This window comes from the organism of the source record quoted next, unplaced genomic scaffold (assembly GCF_019419815.1).
Source record: "Pyrus x bretschneideri cultivar Hongxiangsu unplaced genomic scaffold, Pyrus_bretschneideri_v1 Contig42, whole genome shotgun sequence".
NCBI classification, from domain to species: Eukaryota; Viridiplantae; Streptophyta; class Magnoliopsida; order Rosales; family Rosaceae; genus Pyrus; species Pyrus x bretschneideri.
The window spans coordinates 3,662,247-3,679,539 of record NW_025999746.1 but is presented as its reverse complement, the minus strand read 5'-3'; the positions used below and the strand labels follow the sequence as shown (position 1 = coordinate 3,679,539).

The 17,293-nt window shown below is 36.1% G+C and overlaps 1 long non-coding RNA gene across 1 annotated transcript; it reads right to left on the bottom strand.

Annotated features, from left to right (window-relative positions):
• LOC125469321 lies at positions 1–1,186 on the bottom strand. Its single transcript, XR_007251661.1, has 3 exons — positions 444–1,186; positions 193–292; positions 1–119 (listed from the first exon to the last, which is right to left on the bottom strand). It is a non-coding gene; the product is annotated as an uncharacterized LOC125469321 (long non-coding RNA).
• Positions 1,187–17,293: the final 16,107 nt, after the last annotated feature.

Below are 17,293 nucleotides of genomic sequence, written 5' to 3'. Positions count from 1 at the left end.
GAGACACAATAAACCGTAAAAATGAGACCACGGGTGGCACAAGGAGCGGCAAACGACTTCCACAGCAACAGAACGGCAATTGAAATGAAATGATTCTACTGTCTCCGCGCACTCCTCTTCTGCACATTGAAATTAGTAACAAGTGAGATGCACTGGGTTGTGTGATTCTGTGAAATGAACTGATTCACTTACTTGATATTTTGAAACATAACGAATCACATATACTGAATGGAAGAAGTTGGTTTGGTCTTGAACATAGAGAGGAAGGCAAGTCAGAAGAGAATCTGGAAACCTAATTAAGGAAGCGAAACGACGAACCAACAAAATCTTGAATGAAAAAAATAACTAAAAAGACATAAAAATGCTGATAAAGTAAGAATACCAAATGAACAAGACAACAAAAATGAATTAACCTCAAAAAGTTCAAATGAAGAAATATATACCTATTTCATCGGTTCCCCAAGTACAAGGGAAGGAACATGTTGGACTTTATAATATCCTCTCCTCCTTCATTAAGCCTACTAGAATCTTTTAGGCATCCAATTGATAGTCAATTCTTGGAGGGTAGTGATATATCTCAGATCATCTGAAACTGTCTTCAATTTACTGCAGGAACCAATGTGCAATCGATCAAGACGAGGTATGGCTCCTTCCTCCACCTTCCACTCTTCTAGGTTTGTCAACAAGAAAGGGGAAAGAGATTCAAGACGAAGAAAGCCTCCTTTGAGAACACCATTGTCGAACCCTGATTATAAGCGAATGCTGAGTTAAGGCGAAGAGATCTCAGGTTTGGTATCTTCTCTAGCATTGCCATTTGGTCGGCCATGAGGTCACTTAGAGACAACCATAACTTGGTGAAGTTGGGAAACTGCAGGAGGTCCGTTGGTAAGTCATCGATCGGTCCCCACAACATCAGCTTGTATACATTACGATAATTTAATGTAAGAATTACATAAGAATTAAGCTAATAATATTAGCAACGCAGTGTTAGGATTACCAACATGAACAAACAGATTAGTAACAACCAAATCATAACATTACATTAGTCGCAAGGATGACTTACCTGATGGAGTCGCCATTGAATGAATAACAGAACTAGTCTTCTACTTCTAGCACACAGCAACGATCTCTACTATTGAATAGGGTTTAGTTTTGAGAATCTAATTGTGTGGAAGCAGGGACTTCTTCAGCAGATATATATATATATATCTTCACATTATCATGTTAGAGTTTCACTCGAACCAGCCTATTACCAGTAAGAGTGATAATCTCTATATCTTCAATAAGATTAAGTCCCATCGTGACTCTATATATCATTATATACTTAATAAGAGTTTTAATTAGTTAGTTGCACAATTATTAAACTCCACGATTCTTATCACGTAAAGGATCTCACCTAACTCGTACAACAAGTTACGTGTAACTCATCAAGCAGTACAGTTGTTATCTAAATTCATTCAAATAAAGTTTTACATTCTCCCACTTGAATGTCAATGATATACCTTAACATAATAAGACTCATGATGATTATTGAGTGTACATAAGCTTGCAACTACTTTGCTTACACTAGTACAAATAATAGTTTGTGCGACGAAGCATAGTTCATCACGCAAAGTAAAAAAATGTTGCTTGAAAATTAGCCCAACAAAAACTTTGTCGCTTGCAAACAGTCACGCAAACGTCGTGAAAGCAAGGTTTGCACGACGAAGGCGTAAATTGCGCTTGCAAAAGGTCTTTGCGTGACGACAATACTTGCGTTGTGCAAAAGATCTTTGCGTGACGACAATACATGTGTTGCGCACCTATCTTTGTGCAACGACAATATCTGTGTTTGTGCAACAACAATACCTGCGTTGCTCAAAAGGTCTCATGTGACACATCTTGTTCTCGTTGTTGCGCAAAGATAGGTGTGTGATGCAGGTATTGTCATCGTTGCGCAAATCCTTTTTTTTTTCCTTTCTTTTTATCAAAATATTTTTAATTTAATTTTTTTTTATAAATAATTTAATTAAATTATAAACAATAATTAATAAACCAAGAAAAAATATTTAATTATAAAATATATGAAAATGTACATACAAGCTGTCTTAACATAAAAGAAAAAACTACAACAAGTAGTCGTTTGGGTTTTGACAGGGCGAAGTGGCTGAGAGGTCAAAGGTAGAGCAAGATCAAGTGTTAGCATCAGGATTTGGAGGTTGGACATCTATAAGGCTTGTAAGATCATGCTCATCTTCTCGTCCTGGGCGAAAAATGGGCTGCAATCTGGGCTTCCCGAGCATCTCGAGCTGCTTCCTAGGCTACAATCTTATCTTTTAGGGTTTCCACTTCCTCCATTGGGATGATGACCTGTCCTGTGGTCGGTCTGGAAGAAGAGGCACTCGTCTCACAAACCCGCGCCTTCCCCATACCTCGAACAACCTTGCCATGATGACAACCGAGCTTCTAATCCAGGATCTCAGTCAGGATCTAAAGACCTGCATCCTCGGGTATACTGACGTCCTTGATTGAGGTCTCCGGGGGAAGGTGCGATGCTGCTTCTTGGAGAACAGCAGTGTCATTCTCCACCATAGCAACCTGTAATAATAAAGAAAACATTTAACATTTAATAAAAAAAATGTAATTAATATTTGAACGATTCATAAATATAAGAATAATAACAATTACATATACTTACATGGAGCTGCTTAGTGGTCTCATCGCTTGGTCGAACATAAACGTCCTTGAACATGTTAACCTTTGGGACCTTAGAACCCTCCTGAAGAAAAAAACATTAAGAAAATTTTATTAATCAATAATAAAATATAAATTGTATAAAATTAAAAAATTAATATACTTTTACCTGACGTCGCGCCTCAACCCTATATGAGAATGGCATCCAACTGGAATGGTAGAGAAGTGTCTTTGACTGCTGAGCTTTCTTGCTAGTAACATATTTCTTTTGTTAAACACACAATATACATGTTAGTGGGACTATTTGAAAGAAATTATTAAAAAGCTTAAAAAAAAATAACTAAAACATTAATAAATTATTACGAAAATATTATGCACATACCACAAATTTTGTGTCCGCAAAATGTTTGCAGAGCCACTCCTAATCCTCCAGTTGCTTCAACAACTCGATTGGGCAACCTTCTAGGCGAGTAATCTCCGAATCATCCCATTTCTTAAAATGAGCGTGGAGTTCGCACTTACAATTTTTGTACCAGGTTGCTAAGTTCTCCTCTAAGTAAGCGGTGGCCTCCGGGGATATGTCTTCAAGATTATAAATGACCTACAAATATGAAAATAGTAAAATAATAGCATGAAATTTAATAATATTAAGATAATATACTTTGGTTTATAATATTTGTAAACAAAATTAAAAAATTATAAAGTCTAAAAATTAATATAATAACCGACAACTCATGCTGCACCAATTTCTTTGTCCTCTCGGGAATTTCTGCCCAAGACTCCCATTGCATAGGACAATGCCGCCAAATAACAAAACCACAACTAGTTGCGATGCTGCTATGTTGCTGTGAGGTAGACGTTCCACGATGTCGCAAGTCATACGCAATCTTGATCTTTTCGTTGGACACATGTATGTTGTGTGCCAGCTTCAGCATTCGATTAGGCCCCTTGGTGTTTTTTTTTGGCTGCCCAAAATAACTTAAATGGTGAAAACCCTAATCTTAAATTTCTACATAAAATTTGGCAAAACCTACCCTAATAGTATGTCATTTCCCAAAACCAAAAAACAGTAAAATAACAGTAATTCATACCCACAACACATTTTCACAATGCAGCAAATTTTCACAGTCATAAAAATAGTAGTTTTAAAATGAAAAAAAAATACATCGTAGTGAGAATTAGAAAAAACTACCTGGCTGGGAGCCCCCACCCTCGACTATGGATGTCGAGGAAGTGTGATCAAAAGGCTCCGAATGGCGGCGGCGGCGTCGGTGAGGCCGCTGTGCACTGAGTGGCTGAACCGACACTGATGACGCCAATGATGCGGGCACCTAGGACGCCCTAGGAGTAGCCTCAGTAAGGGGTGTAGCTCCCTAATCAATGGAGCACTCACGTCTAAAAGCAGTAGGTGTTGAAAATGTGGGAGGCGCATTGGTTACACCTCGATGACGAGTGATCAACTGTGACATCTATACAATTTTTTAACCATAAGAATATAACATTAGAAACTAATCCTTTCTTGCATTTGAAACTAATCAATTAGCAGCCAAAGTAATATCATATCCTTTCTTGCATTTGTTCACATATATATAAAGCAATATTGCAAAGGTAGAAACAATATTAATTCAAAAGTAAATACTAATGCAAGGGCAATATACAGATTAAGAGAACAAGGGCAATACCAAAGTTCATTACATTTAATAGTTCTCAAAGCAAATTGAAAGCTTAAGAAAACACTCTAGTATTCAAGATTCATAAAGGAATTTGAAGTCCCCGTACAAGGTAAGCAACTAAGTTTAAATGAGCATACCAAATTCTACTACCCCATAAATTTTACATCAAACTATTTCCAGAAATTCATAATATCAAGAAAATAAATTAATTTTTAAATTTTTTTGTACTAAAATAGATAACAAATAATAAAGGAAAAAGAATGAGAAAAAGGAAAATCAGCAAAAGTAAAGCTAGCTGAAGAAAGCAAAAAAGTACAGACCTTCCATAGTAGCAAGCACCATTGTCATCCATAGCTACCAAGATCAACCAGAGACAAACCCACCTTTACCCACTTTCCCAAATCACAAAAATCACCCACTCTACCAAAATCAAAACCCTAAGATCTCGCCAACAAAAAACAACCCACCAATTAAAAAAAATCACAGATTTTCAACCATTCCATTCGCTTTCTTTGCTACCCTTTTTGCCAAACTTCCCTATTTGCTCCCTCTCCCTCTCCTCTCACTTTTTGGGCACTTTTATGATCTTTAGGTAAACAATTGTCCTTTGGAAGCATCATCTTGATAACTCCCAAAAAGTAATCAAAACACTCATTTGACGTACGAAACTTGATCTTGCCATGCATCAACTCCAGAATTGTCGTGATCACTGAAAAGTTCTTGCAACCCAGATATAATTCTTGCTTGGCATTTTTCAATAGTTTTTGAATGCCTCACTATCCATGGTTGGACATACGTCATCTCCCCCTTCCTGATTGGTGTTGGTCGAGGCGTAATGATAAACGTCATTTAGAATATCCATAACTTGTTCATTAGGATCCACATTAGATTCAATAGTCTCCACTCATATCACGTATGAAGACGAAACATGATCTAATTGTTCTCCATGATGATTCCAAGTAGTATAGGTCTCCATCACTCCATTTCTTAGTAAATGAAATTGAACATTTTCAAATGTCTCCCTCATTGAGTTGTTACACCTCCTACACGGACACCGGATATGAGTGGAATCTAGGTTGTATCTAGTTGCAAATTCAATGAACTCATTTATTCCATCCAAGTACTCAACATCACATCAATTCTGATTCTGTATCCACTGTCTATCCATTTTGTGTGCAATCACAATAAAAATACAAGAATTACAACAACTTCAACTATTGTCTTGTCACCTTATGCCTCCAGTAAGGGCCTTATCCAATTCAGGAATGCATAGTTATGTGCCGTAATTTACGGTTTCATTGGATTAAATTTCGACGTGGGCAAATTTCGACAACATCTCTCTATAGTTCTGCAAGTGCATGCCGTAGATACATAATATATACCGTGTACTCAAAGAACATCAGGAAATGTTACCAAAATTTCCATTATCGAAACCTAATTTATGAACCACAAACTACAACACATAATTATGCATTCCTAAACTGTCCAAAAAATGGGACAATTCAAGAATTAATTGGATCGCATTCATACTTTCGCATCCATACACGAAATCCAACTAATTCTCAAACGGGAAACTAAGCTTTTCTTGAAAAAAATGTACGAAGTTAAGTAGTATTGACTTTGTACAGCACAAAACAATTTTGTACGTGATGTACAAAAATACGTGCATACAAATAAATAAAATCACAATAATTAATGAAACTAAATAAAATAGATAAAATTAATAAAGATTAATTTAGCGAAGAAAATACCTTCAAATTTGTTCCTCAATGATATTCGTATACAAAAATCCTATACAAAACAAATTTAGTTGTTTAAGTTTGAATTCTCAATTCAAAGTTATATATACAAAATCAAATCGCTTACCGGATAGGGATAAATCGAGGAAGGGAGAAAAAATGGAGGAGAAGAGAGATGAAATATTTGTATGATGAATTTAAGAGCAAGGGAGGGATTGGAGAAGGTTTTGAAGAGAGATGAGGGAGGGAGGTAGCTGCTGCAATTGGGGTTGCAGTTTCTGCCTTCCAAACTACTTTTGTGATGTGGAAAAACTCATCTACTTTGTGCGACGAAGCATTCTGTCGCGCAAAATTGTTTAGTGCAACGAAGGTGTACCTTCGTTGCACAATGTTAGGAAAAAAAAGTGGTAAAAGCCTTGGTTTGGCACCAGAAAATTGTGTGACAGACCACCCACGTTGCGCAAATAGTCTTTGCGCAACAGTGAACCAAAACGTTGCGCAAAGGCCATTCGTGTATCACGGTTGGTCCGTTGCGCAATTTTCTGGCGCCAAATCAAGGTTTTTACCACTTTTTTCCCAACATTGCACGACGAAGATATACCTTCATTACGCTTAACAGTTTTGCTCGACGGAATACTTCGTCGTTCAATGTCCCGTCACGCAAAACGATTTTGCATGACGGAATGCTTAGTCGTGCAAAGTGGTCTTACGTGATGCTTAGTTGTCAACGTTTCGCAAAATGTCCTTGTGCAACGTAATTTGCTTCGTCGCGCAAGTGTGTTTTTGTACTAGTGTTAGTAACTTGTCATTCCTAGAAAAATGCAAAACCATGGAAAACAAAGCACGTCTAAATTGCACTTTGCACTCTATGATCACATGCACACTTGACTTGAAACACTATGTTACTACTAGAGTCATGATATTGAGAACTAACAAAACAAAACAATAGTTCATCAAAACAAAAGTAGTTCACAAAAGAACTTAATAACGTTGGTAAAAAAATCCAACTTTTCTGTCAATTTAGAATATTATAAAAGAATAAGTAAAATACGACATACTGTTTACAAATCAAGACCTGTTATTAAAACTTATGAACAAAATTTACTCTTAAAGTATCAGCCACTTACACTTCAAATTTTCAATACAAAAGGTAATTTTTTACTCTCATTGATTAAAAGAAATCAAATATATACACAAATTATTACTCCCACTACTTAAGAGAGTAAAAAAAAACACTTTATAAATGCCTAAAATGAAACATTTACCTTGCAAATACTCCAACTAGCAAAGCATTAGTCATGGGATTTAGAACATAAAATTTGGGAGCTCTACATCTTTATTCTAGATATCTGTAGGGAAGTGATTCTTGTGATTGAAAAACTATACAAAATCATTTGGTCAGTTTTGTTTATCTACCATTGACAAAAATAGAAAACCTTAACTGAATGTTTTCTGACTACTTCTAGAGCATATAATTCATGAATCATCTTTGGATAGAAACTGATTATATTAAGTTTGCACAACTAAAACATAAAACACAAGGGCATTCATATAAAGCTTCAACACTTTTGGGTAGATGAAGTACATATAATCTTGTCAATTCCATGTTTCACTATGATTAAATAAGAAAACACTTTTGAACAGATTAATTATCTATCAATAACATATAAATGACAAGTTCAATTTCTTGAACAATAAACAAGAATTAATAAGTAAAACACTTTTGAGTAGAAGTATTCACCATATAAATTAGAATTCTGATTTTTCAAAATAATTATTTAGAACAGTATTAAAAAATCCATTTTGTTGGATATTCAATGATTCTCAAACAATTAAATCAAACACAAAAGTATGCCGTTATTGACATTAAACAGTAGAGTTCTTGAAAGAGGAAACATGATTATTCAGTTATTTGATGGGGACCAAAATGATCAATTAGTAAATTGATGCCACTTTCCAATTTTGTTTCAAAAGACAATCATCATCATAATCAAAATTGATGACCAAATAAAACATTAGTTTAAGCAAAATAAGCCAATACTGTTGGAAATGTGCCCTAAAACCAATCATATGATGATACTTTACGGACATTTCAAACTAATGTAGTTCATTTCAAACTAATGTAGTTTAAATGTAAAGGGCAAACATTATTGTTTGAGCCGTCTCATATAAATGTTATATGCTTAAACGATAAGTCCAAGGAATATGTGATTAGGAAGAATGCGATCTAAAGAAGTTAGATTCATGAGACCATTCTTTCGTTGACACATCCTAAACGTTCCTGATCATAGGATTGTCAATTGGGCATTAACAGTCCGTTAAGATCAGTACGTGCTATGTCTTTTCTCAGGTAGAGTGACTAGTCTCGAGTCATTGGTGTGTGTGACATCAAGACAAGTACGTAGGTGCTCAATAGAGAATGAGTTCACTGAACACGATCAACGAAGAGTTCTCATATTCATGTCACATGAGAACTCATGGTTGGGATAATGCAAATTAGTCTTTTGACCTGAGGCATCACAGTTGTCTTGTGGTTAGGTCCTTAATCTTTGATTATGTCAACGTCACTCTATCAGGGTGTCCACGGCATCGTTGGGGTTAAGCCACTTAGCCATGGAGGCAAGTGAATGCGCAACAAGGGATCTCTAACCTTCAAACTGTTTGAGGGAGAATACTCTATGATATGATTTAGAATCTCTGGCCAGAGTATGAATGAGATGTTGGAATGCGTTCCAGATCACATTCAAGGTAATCATATAAGTACAAAGATTCACATTGGATAGTAGACATGAATAAACTATCAAACCAAACAATGTGGTCAAGAGTATTGTATTAGAGAAAGACCGTATTGCATTTGTAATCCTAAACTGAATAGGTTTTCCACCTCTTCTGATTAGCTTGGGTAACCATGATATGCTGCTAGGTGTCACTCATGGTTTGTGGAAGCCCTAAAAGTGTATTATCACTAACGGGAGAATTGAAAGTAAGTTTCAATTCACAATCGATTTGAAAGAGTTTGAATCGCCCACTGCCTCGCTAAAAGGAACCTAATGGATCGTACACCGTGTAAGGTAGAGTTTGAAGATTCAACGGAGATGAGTAAGAATAATTAAATGGTTTAATTATTTATGGCAAGGATTAATTAATATGATTATTAATCAAACGAATAAGTTCGTTGAAGACCTCGGGATAGTTTTGGACCTTAAGGCCCAATGGGCTTCGAACGTCAAGCCCATTGACTTAAGTTGTATGACAACTTAATGAATAATGATTCACAAAGGCCCAAATAGCCCAATAAATCCCCTTAGGCCGGCCATTTAGAGGAGGGTAGTGAATTTGGCTTAATTGCAAGTTTGCCACTCCATTGTGAGGTGGTATAAAGACATCTTTATAGCCATTTCATCCTTAGGGTTTTCTAGGGAGTAAAGATGAGAACACAAACCTCCCTTTGCTCTCAAAGAGGCCGGCCAATCTAGAGGGGAATAGCTAGCAATCTTACTTCCTCTAGGTCACTCATTTCTTCTACAATATACCTTGGTGTGGAGACTTAGAGGTTCTCAATTTTGGGAACTTGGAGAAACCTTTTCATCCATCCAAATCCATAGATCCAAGATGCAAGGAATGAAGGCCCTCTCTTTGGGTGATTAGCCTTTGCTTATGCAAAGAGGAATCTACAAAGGTATTGATTTCTCAACTCACTTTATTTTGAGTTGAGTCTTGGTTCACCTATCTACTAGGCTTTGAATTTCATGGGTGAATGTTTTGTTTTAAGTGCATGCAAGCATGATTCCGCCTTTAATTGTTAATTGCATGCTATTGATGTTGCTTAAATGAACATGTTTTTCACAAATTTTCCTTCAAATACATCTTTAAATCAAAATTTAATCAGTGTTGAGAATTAGCATAAAACAAGAACAAATTGGAACAATAAACTTGTCAAATAATCACTACCATTAGATGTGCACAAATCAATGAAAATAATATTTCAGAACACAACTAGTTGTTTGAAGTCCCAAAATTTAGCAGTACTAACTTATTTTGCAAATTCACTAAAACCTCAATTCCTGTTAGATTGTCATGAAAATTTTCAGGTACGAACTAGACATATATGGCTACTATTTCAATTTTTTTTTATGTTTTTTTTTTTTAATTTTATAAGGGAGTAAGTGCTGAGAAACTGCAGAAAATGTACAATATAGACTTGCACAAGCTTTGGATTTTTGCGGGTCTTTCTACTATTGCGGCTATTTGGAAGGCTCGAAATAAGTTTATTTTTGAAGGTCGACCACTAAGTTTATTCCTGGTTACCTTAGGGTTTTGACACTCGAATCATCTATTTGATGGGGATCCGACCTATCTCTCGCAAGGCACCTACTATTCTTTTTGTCCTTTGCTCTCCTCCTTGGTTTTCTTGGATTAAACTTAATACAAATGGTTTATCTAAAGGAAATCTTGGTCATGTTGCTTGTGGAGGAATTTTCAGGAATTGCCATGATCATTTTCTTGGTGGTTTCTGCCAATAGATTGGTTATTGCAATTTTTTTTTTTTTTTTTTTTTTGCAATTATTATTGGTGTAGAGTTTGCATATCGGATGGGTTCGTATTTTCTTTGGTTAGAAAGTGACAACTCTAGTGTTATTTCTGCTCTTTAATCATCAGATTTTGATCATCCATGGCCTCTTCATACGCAATGGTTTATTTGTTTGGACTGCATTTGGAAAATGACTTTTTACTCATCTTACATATATTGGGAAGCAAATTTTGTTGCAGACAATTTCACTAACATGGGCTTGTCTTCTCCAACTTTAACTTGACATGATTCTCCAAATTTTGTTGCAGACAATTTCACTAACATGGGCCTCTTCATATGCAATGGTTTATTTGTTTGGACTGCATTTGGACTATATTGGCTTGCATGGCTTACACTTCTCAAATTAATGTGCATCTTGGCTAGGGGTGGGCACTTGGAACCGAAAACCGAAATCGAAACACGAATTGAATCGGACCGCATTGAACGGTTTAGTTTTGCGATTTTGAAACAGTTGCGGTTTCGAAACCGAATCGCGGCAAAGAAAATGGTTTGGTTTTGGTTTTGGGTTTTCAAAACTGCACTGAAACTGAAATCGAAATTGAAACCGCACCATATATTGAATGTTTTTTTGCTGCAGTTTTGCTACATTGTTGTTACTGTTTTTGCTGCACTTGTGGGATTCTGGACAAGTCCTTATGTCATAAGAGTGAAAATTGCTTTGGCAGAGAAGGGAGTCCATTACCTCTATTTGGAAGAAGAACATCTTCTCCAAAATAAACAAGAGCCCTTTGCTTCTCAAAGTCAACCCAGTGCATTAGAAAGTTCCTGTCCTCATTCATAACGATATTGGCGTGACTCAATCAAATTCAGGAGAACAACCACAACATACGTTCCTACGTACATGCAGATGTAGCAGTAAGCAGTAAGCAATCTTCTTCTCTGAGTGAAACCGGGCCAACATCACAGTAACCATTTCAATAAAGTAATTATATATACGCAAAACACTATATTTTTCCTGCATCCTGCATCAAATATATGTAGAATTATTTAGCAAATGAAGAAAACAAAGAAGTTGAAGAGAACTGATTGCTGAGGAAGATATATATATTGATAATGATGATGATGAAATTGAGGGCAGAGGGTGTAGTGAAAGCAATGAGAAGAAAATTGGGGATGTCATGGATCAATATTTAAGGAAGGAAGAGAGAGAGAGAGAGTGTGTGTGTGACAGAAGCATATTGCAATTGCAAGGTGCTGGTGGTGCATTAAAAACCTGCAAATAGGTGTATATTTTAAATTGTACATTTTTTTTTCTCAAAAACTGAACTGAAACCGATTGAAACCGCACCGAACCGAAACAACGGTTTGGTTTCATTTCGGTTTTGGCTTCAAAACCGCACTGCAAAAAGTTTCGGTTTCGATTACGGTTTCAATCGAAACCGCACCGAACCGCATCGCGCCCACCCCTAATCTTGGCATCCAGGTTTGTCTCACTTTCTTTTCTTTTTTTCCCTAACTTTGTGGTGTTACTTGTTTTGTAGGTTTAGACCTTTAGGTTTGGTTTTAGAGGGGTTAGGTTTTATGTCCCCCCCTCTTTTGTTCGTATCTCTCTTATATTCATTTCTAGAAGGGTACGATTTATGTCCTCCCTTCTTTTTCGTGTATTATTTTTGTTATTTTTGTTTTATGAGAGGTAAGGTTTATGTCCCCCATGAGTAGGTGTAACTTCTTTTTTCGTTATCAATAAAATTTCCCTCGCACCGCTAAGGTTTCTTAAAAAAAATAAAAAAAAGACCTGAGATTAAAAATTCACTAAATACTCATTTTTCAATCAATGTGCAAAAAAATTTTAGACATAAAGTAGACATACAAATCTGCTATTTCCTAAAATTTCATAATTTTTTTTTTTTTTTTTTTGAGGTTTGACAAGTATACGAGAAGCAAATTCGAAATGGGATATGTTGCAGAAACTGCAGAAAGTCTGCAAAACATACTTGAGACTAAATAATTCACCAAAATTTCCATTTTCCTCTAATGTGCACGAAAATTTCCTGAAATAAAGTAGGCATACAAAGTTACTGTTACCCAAAATTTCATAATTGTTTCGATTTTACAAGTGGACTAAAAATATAATTGAAATGGAATGTGCTACAGAAACTTCAGAAATTCTGCAATACAATCCCGAGATTAAAATTCACCAATAATTCATGTTGAAGCCAATGCCCGTGACAATTTTAGAGTTGCTATAAAAATTTCAATATATATCATACTAAATTTCATGAATTTAGGAGTTACATAGGTTTATCAAAATAATATCACAAACAGATTATGTTGTAGAAGCCTACAGAATTCCAGCAACATAGTATCACCTTTAACATTTTACCATAAATTCATTTCTTGTCCAAAGAAAAAAAAAAGGTGAGAATATTTCTGTGTAGACAACCCATTATATAAAATAGCATGACAAAATTTCATCAAAATTGAAGTTAGGAAAATTTATCAAATTATTGTTCTGGAGCAGTGAGTGAAATTTACAAAATCTTCTAATCACATCACAATAAAATGAGATAAATATGCATTGAGAATTTGGCTAAACATTGAACATTCACCATATATTTGCTACGCAGAATGCAAATAGGTAACAAAAATTTCATTATTTTGGTGATTACAACAAGCAAGGCATCCCTTTTCACCACAAAAGAAAAGGATTTAATCATTTAGACAACTTCAATATTGCTTAAAGTCTAAATTATCAAAATATTCAAATTTATTAGCCATATCAAATTTCAATACAAAAGCCTCACTACTATCCTTTTAATTTATTATTCCAAGAAATAATGGACCGAACTACAATATTTAATCATGCAATAAATAAGCCAATGTAGTTAAAATATAAGTTAATATTGGGAAAAATCACAATACACTATCACTACAATTCTTCTCTTCAATACAAAGGTAATAGATTCATGAATAATAATAATAGAATAAGAGTAAGCGAAAGCATGAAATATGTAAACAAGATATATATAACTCTAGCTTCTCAAGATCGAGAGGTTTGGGACTTGAAAAATTTTCTAAACCTTTTAATGGATTTTTATGGAAATGAACTGATTCGTAGAGATTCTATGTCAAAATTTTGATTCAATTCTCTCGAAATTTCATGGGGAGATGTGAGATTTGTGGATGCTTAAAATACACTACAAAATCTCTCCAATTCCCTCTAATTCCTCAACTTTTCTAAATTCGTTAAATTCAAATTCTAATTGAATACACCTGAAATGTTATAAACTTCTTTAAAATTCTAATTGAATACACCTGGATTTTTAAGAATTTTAATAAACTATCTTAAAATCTTGATTGAATACACATTGAATTTCAAAGAATCACTTAAATTCCTGATTGAATACCCCTAGATTCATTACAAGAATTAAAATCCCTCAAAATCTCAATTGAATACACCCCTCCATCAGCGGAAATATCTACAAATCAGTTAAACTCCATGAAAATCCATGGATTTAAAAATGCATTAAAATCTCTCAAATTCTCAATTGAATACATCCCCTCTGCTTTTGAGAACTATTGTTGACCCTAAAAACTACCAAGCCTACGTGGCACAAGTCAAGTAATTAATAAGCTAACTACGTCATTCGGTTGATGCAGGGCATGCCAACTCGTCGGCCGAGCTCGATTGAGGAGTAAAATGTGTTGATGTTGCATCGAGCGCACTGCTGACTTCTTGATCTTGCGACTGCGGCCGAGGAAGGAACACGTCTCGGCCTTCGGGTTCTAGAGCCTGAAAACAAGGCTGCTAGTCTTGTGAAGTTCGGTGTCGGGTTTGGTTATGGTGATTATATTCGTAAGAGTATAAGCACGCTGAACCGGTACCAAACTGTATGGACACAAGTACTAAAAAAAGATATATGTCATGATGGTAAACGTGGTTCGGCCGTCAGAATGCCGAACTCTAAAACTTACTTGTGAGTATCCAATCATAAAACAACTCGACGTTCAATGTGTTGAGCCTAGTAATCTGTAACATCTCACTTCGTTGAGACGGCTAATGAGATGACCTCTGCCAACAAGAACTCGAAGATCCTTCTTGGCCAAGACTTGGATAGATAACTAGTCGACTTCGACGCAGTACTGTTTATCCAAACTGAAGGTACTCCAGGATCGGCTGATTCTACGGCAACAGTGTTGTTTATCCAAACTGAAGATGTGTTGGCGGAAAAAGAAAATAAAAATCTCAAGCTTGTTGAGAGGTTTCGCGTAGAGCGAGAGTTTGCGCAGGGCAGTTTGCGTGTTGAATTAGGGGGGGCTTTGCATGTTGCACATCGTCTTATATTTATAGCAGTGATATCTTCTGCTTGGCACGACCAGATACTTTTGTAGAGTCCAACTGCAACTCAACTCGCCAAACTGAAATACTGATATGTGGCATAGGCTAAAGCCTATCTTCCAGATGACTACCCATGACTTTCTGACAAAATAAAAGCCTATCCAACCAAAAGTCTTCTTATCTCATCATCATAGCCTAGCCTACCTAGCCTTCTTATCTCATCATCATAAATTCCATCACCTTTAAACCCATACATGCATGCATCTTGATCCCCGTTAACTTTTTACTAATTATCACCATAATTTAAATGGATAATAATTAATTCAAAATCCAACCCCATTTAACAGCTTTCAAGTGATGTAATAATATCGTCTTGTCCTGCATGCTTCATTATCTGACGATGTGCATATCCCGGATTTAGAGTGATATTAGGTTCAAATAATTTAATATATTACTAAGAGATAATATCATGATTAAAATCACAATATTATTTCTCAATAATATATAAAAAAATCATTTCAACCACTTTGTCGTTCAACAATCTAAAATCCTGCTTATTCAACGACCTTGATTACTCGAGCTGATAATGTAAAATTAGGTCCAAACATTGCTCCCCAGTTTCCTTGACCTTCAACTTGTAAGCCCAATGGTTAAGGAAATTAAGTTTCTCCAACACTCCATAATTCTACCGAATAGAATACTTGAAATGCCCATACTTTCGCCGAGTATGAAATAGCGCCTCGGCCAGCTCCATTCCACTGACTTGAGATAGTGTTTGGTCAAACACCAGTAGTCTAGCCGAGTCAGACTAGTTCGATGCACAAATAAAACCACACCACTTTGTTCGGTCGTCTTAAAAACTATTGGATACCTTCGAATAAATCGTTGAACTTGACGTACAATGCGGCCAAGCTCAGAAAATAATTAAGCAACATATACTGGGTAGCTCGGCTTGCGGTCAGTTATCGGCCATTACTTCGATGAATACAACTAATCATTGACAAATGAACATGGTGATTACTGGTTGGCTTTCCAAATTTTCTCGGTCGAAAGGGTGGGACAAAAGTGAAGACAAAGTAGGGTCTAAAATGGCAGAACTAATAGACCAATGAATAGGTCAAGAAAACTAAAGAGAACACCATGCAGGCATGGATAAAATCCAGGCCTCTCATTGAAGAAATGAGCCGAATCTTGTCATAGACAGTAGTTAGAGCAACATCTTGTAACTTAGTGAAGTTAGGGTTAAAATTCCACCAATGGTATTTTGACATAACTTGGAACTGATCATGATTCCCCACCTGCAACCACATGTCCATAGGCCGAAGCCTACTACCTTTCTTGTCGAGATATAATCATCATAATCACATCACATCATAATCTTACAATTTCTCTTTTATCCCATGCATAGATTAACTGCATGAAATTAATCCAGTAGTAGTTACACTGTCGCATTAGTCTACCAACATTGTGGTCTTCCTCGGTTACCACAATTCTATACATAGCTCAACAACTTAGCTAGAAAATCCCCACAACCAGTCAGTCGAAAGTCTTAAAACTTGCTTTAAGGGCCGAGAAAAACCTGATTCTTGGTAGCTCGGCCTGCCACCAATCATGAATGCTCTGATCACTTCTCGGTAATGGCATCCTGAAGCAAGCTATATATATATATATATAAGCCCCCATGACCGACTAATGTATATATATATGGCATCTTGATGTAAGCTAACTTTATATATATAATAAACTCCATGTTGAAACTCAACTGAGTGTATTCTGCCAACATGCATCTTTGATAGTCCTCCCAACTGAGCCATGCATATATAATGTTGAATTTGCATGCATTCCTATCGTCGAGAAAAATTAGGCTGAGGTCGAGAAAAAGTAAGGCGAGGTCAAGAAACATTGGGCCTAGAAAATCCATTCTTGGCAGCTTGGCCTGCCCACCAATCCTGAATATGATATATTAAACCCAATGTCAGCAATGCAGCAAATAAACATAACCTGCCGACTACCAATGTTGCCCCCTTATTTTCTCATGCATCGGCTTAAGCACTGGGTCCCACTGGGCGTGCCAAAATGTTGACCCTAAAAACTACCAAGCCTACGTGGCGCGCATGCTGAGTAATTAATGAGTTAACTATGTTATTCAGTTGATGCAAGGCGTGCCAACTCGTTGGCCGAGCTCGACCGAGGAGTAAAATGTGTTGATGTTGCATCGAGCACATTGCTGACTTCTTGATCTTACAACTGCGGGCAAGGAAGGAACACGTCTTAGCCTTCGAGTTTTAGAGCATGAAAACAAGGCTGCTAGTCTTGCGAAGTTCGCGGATTATCGGCG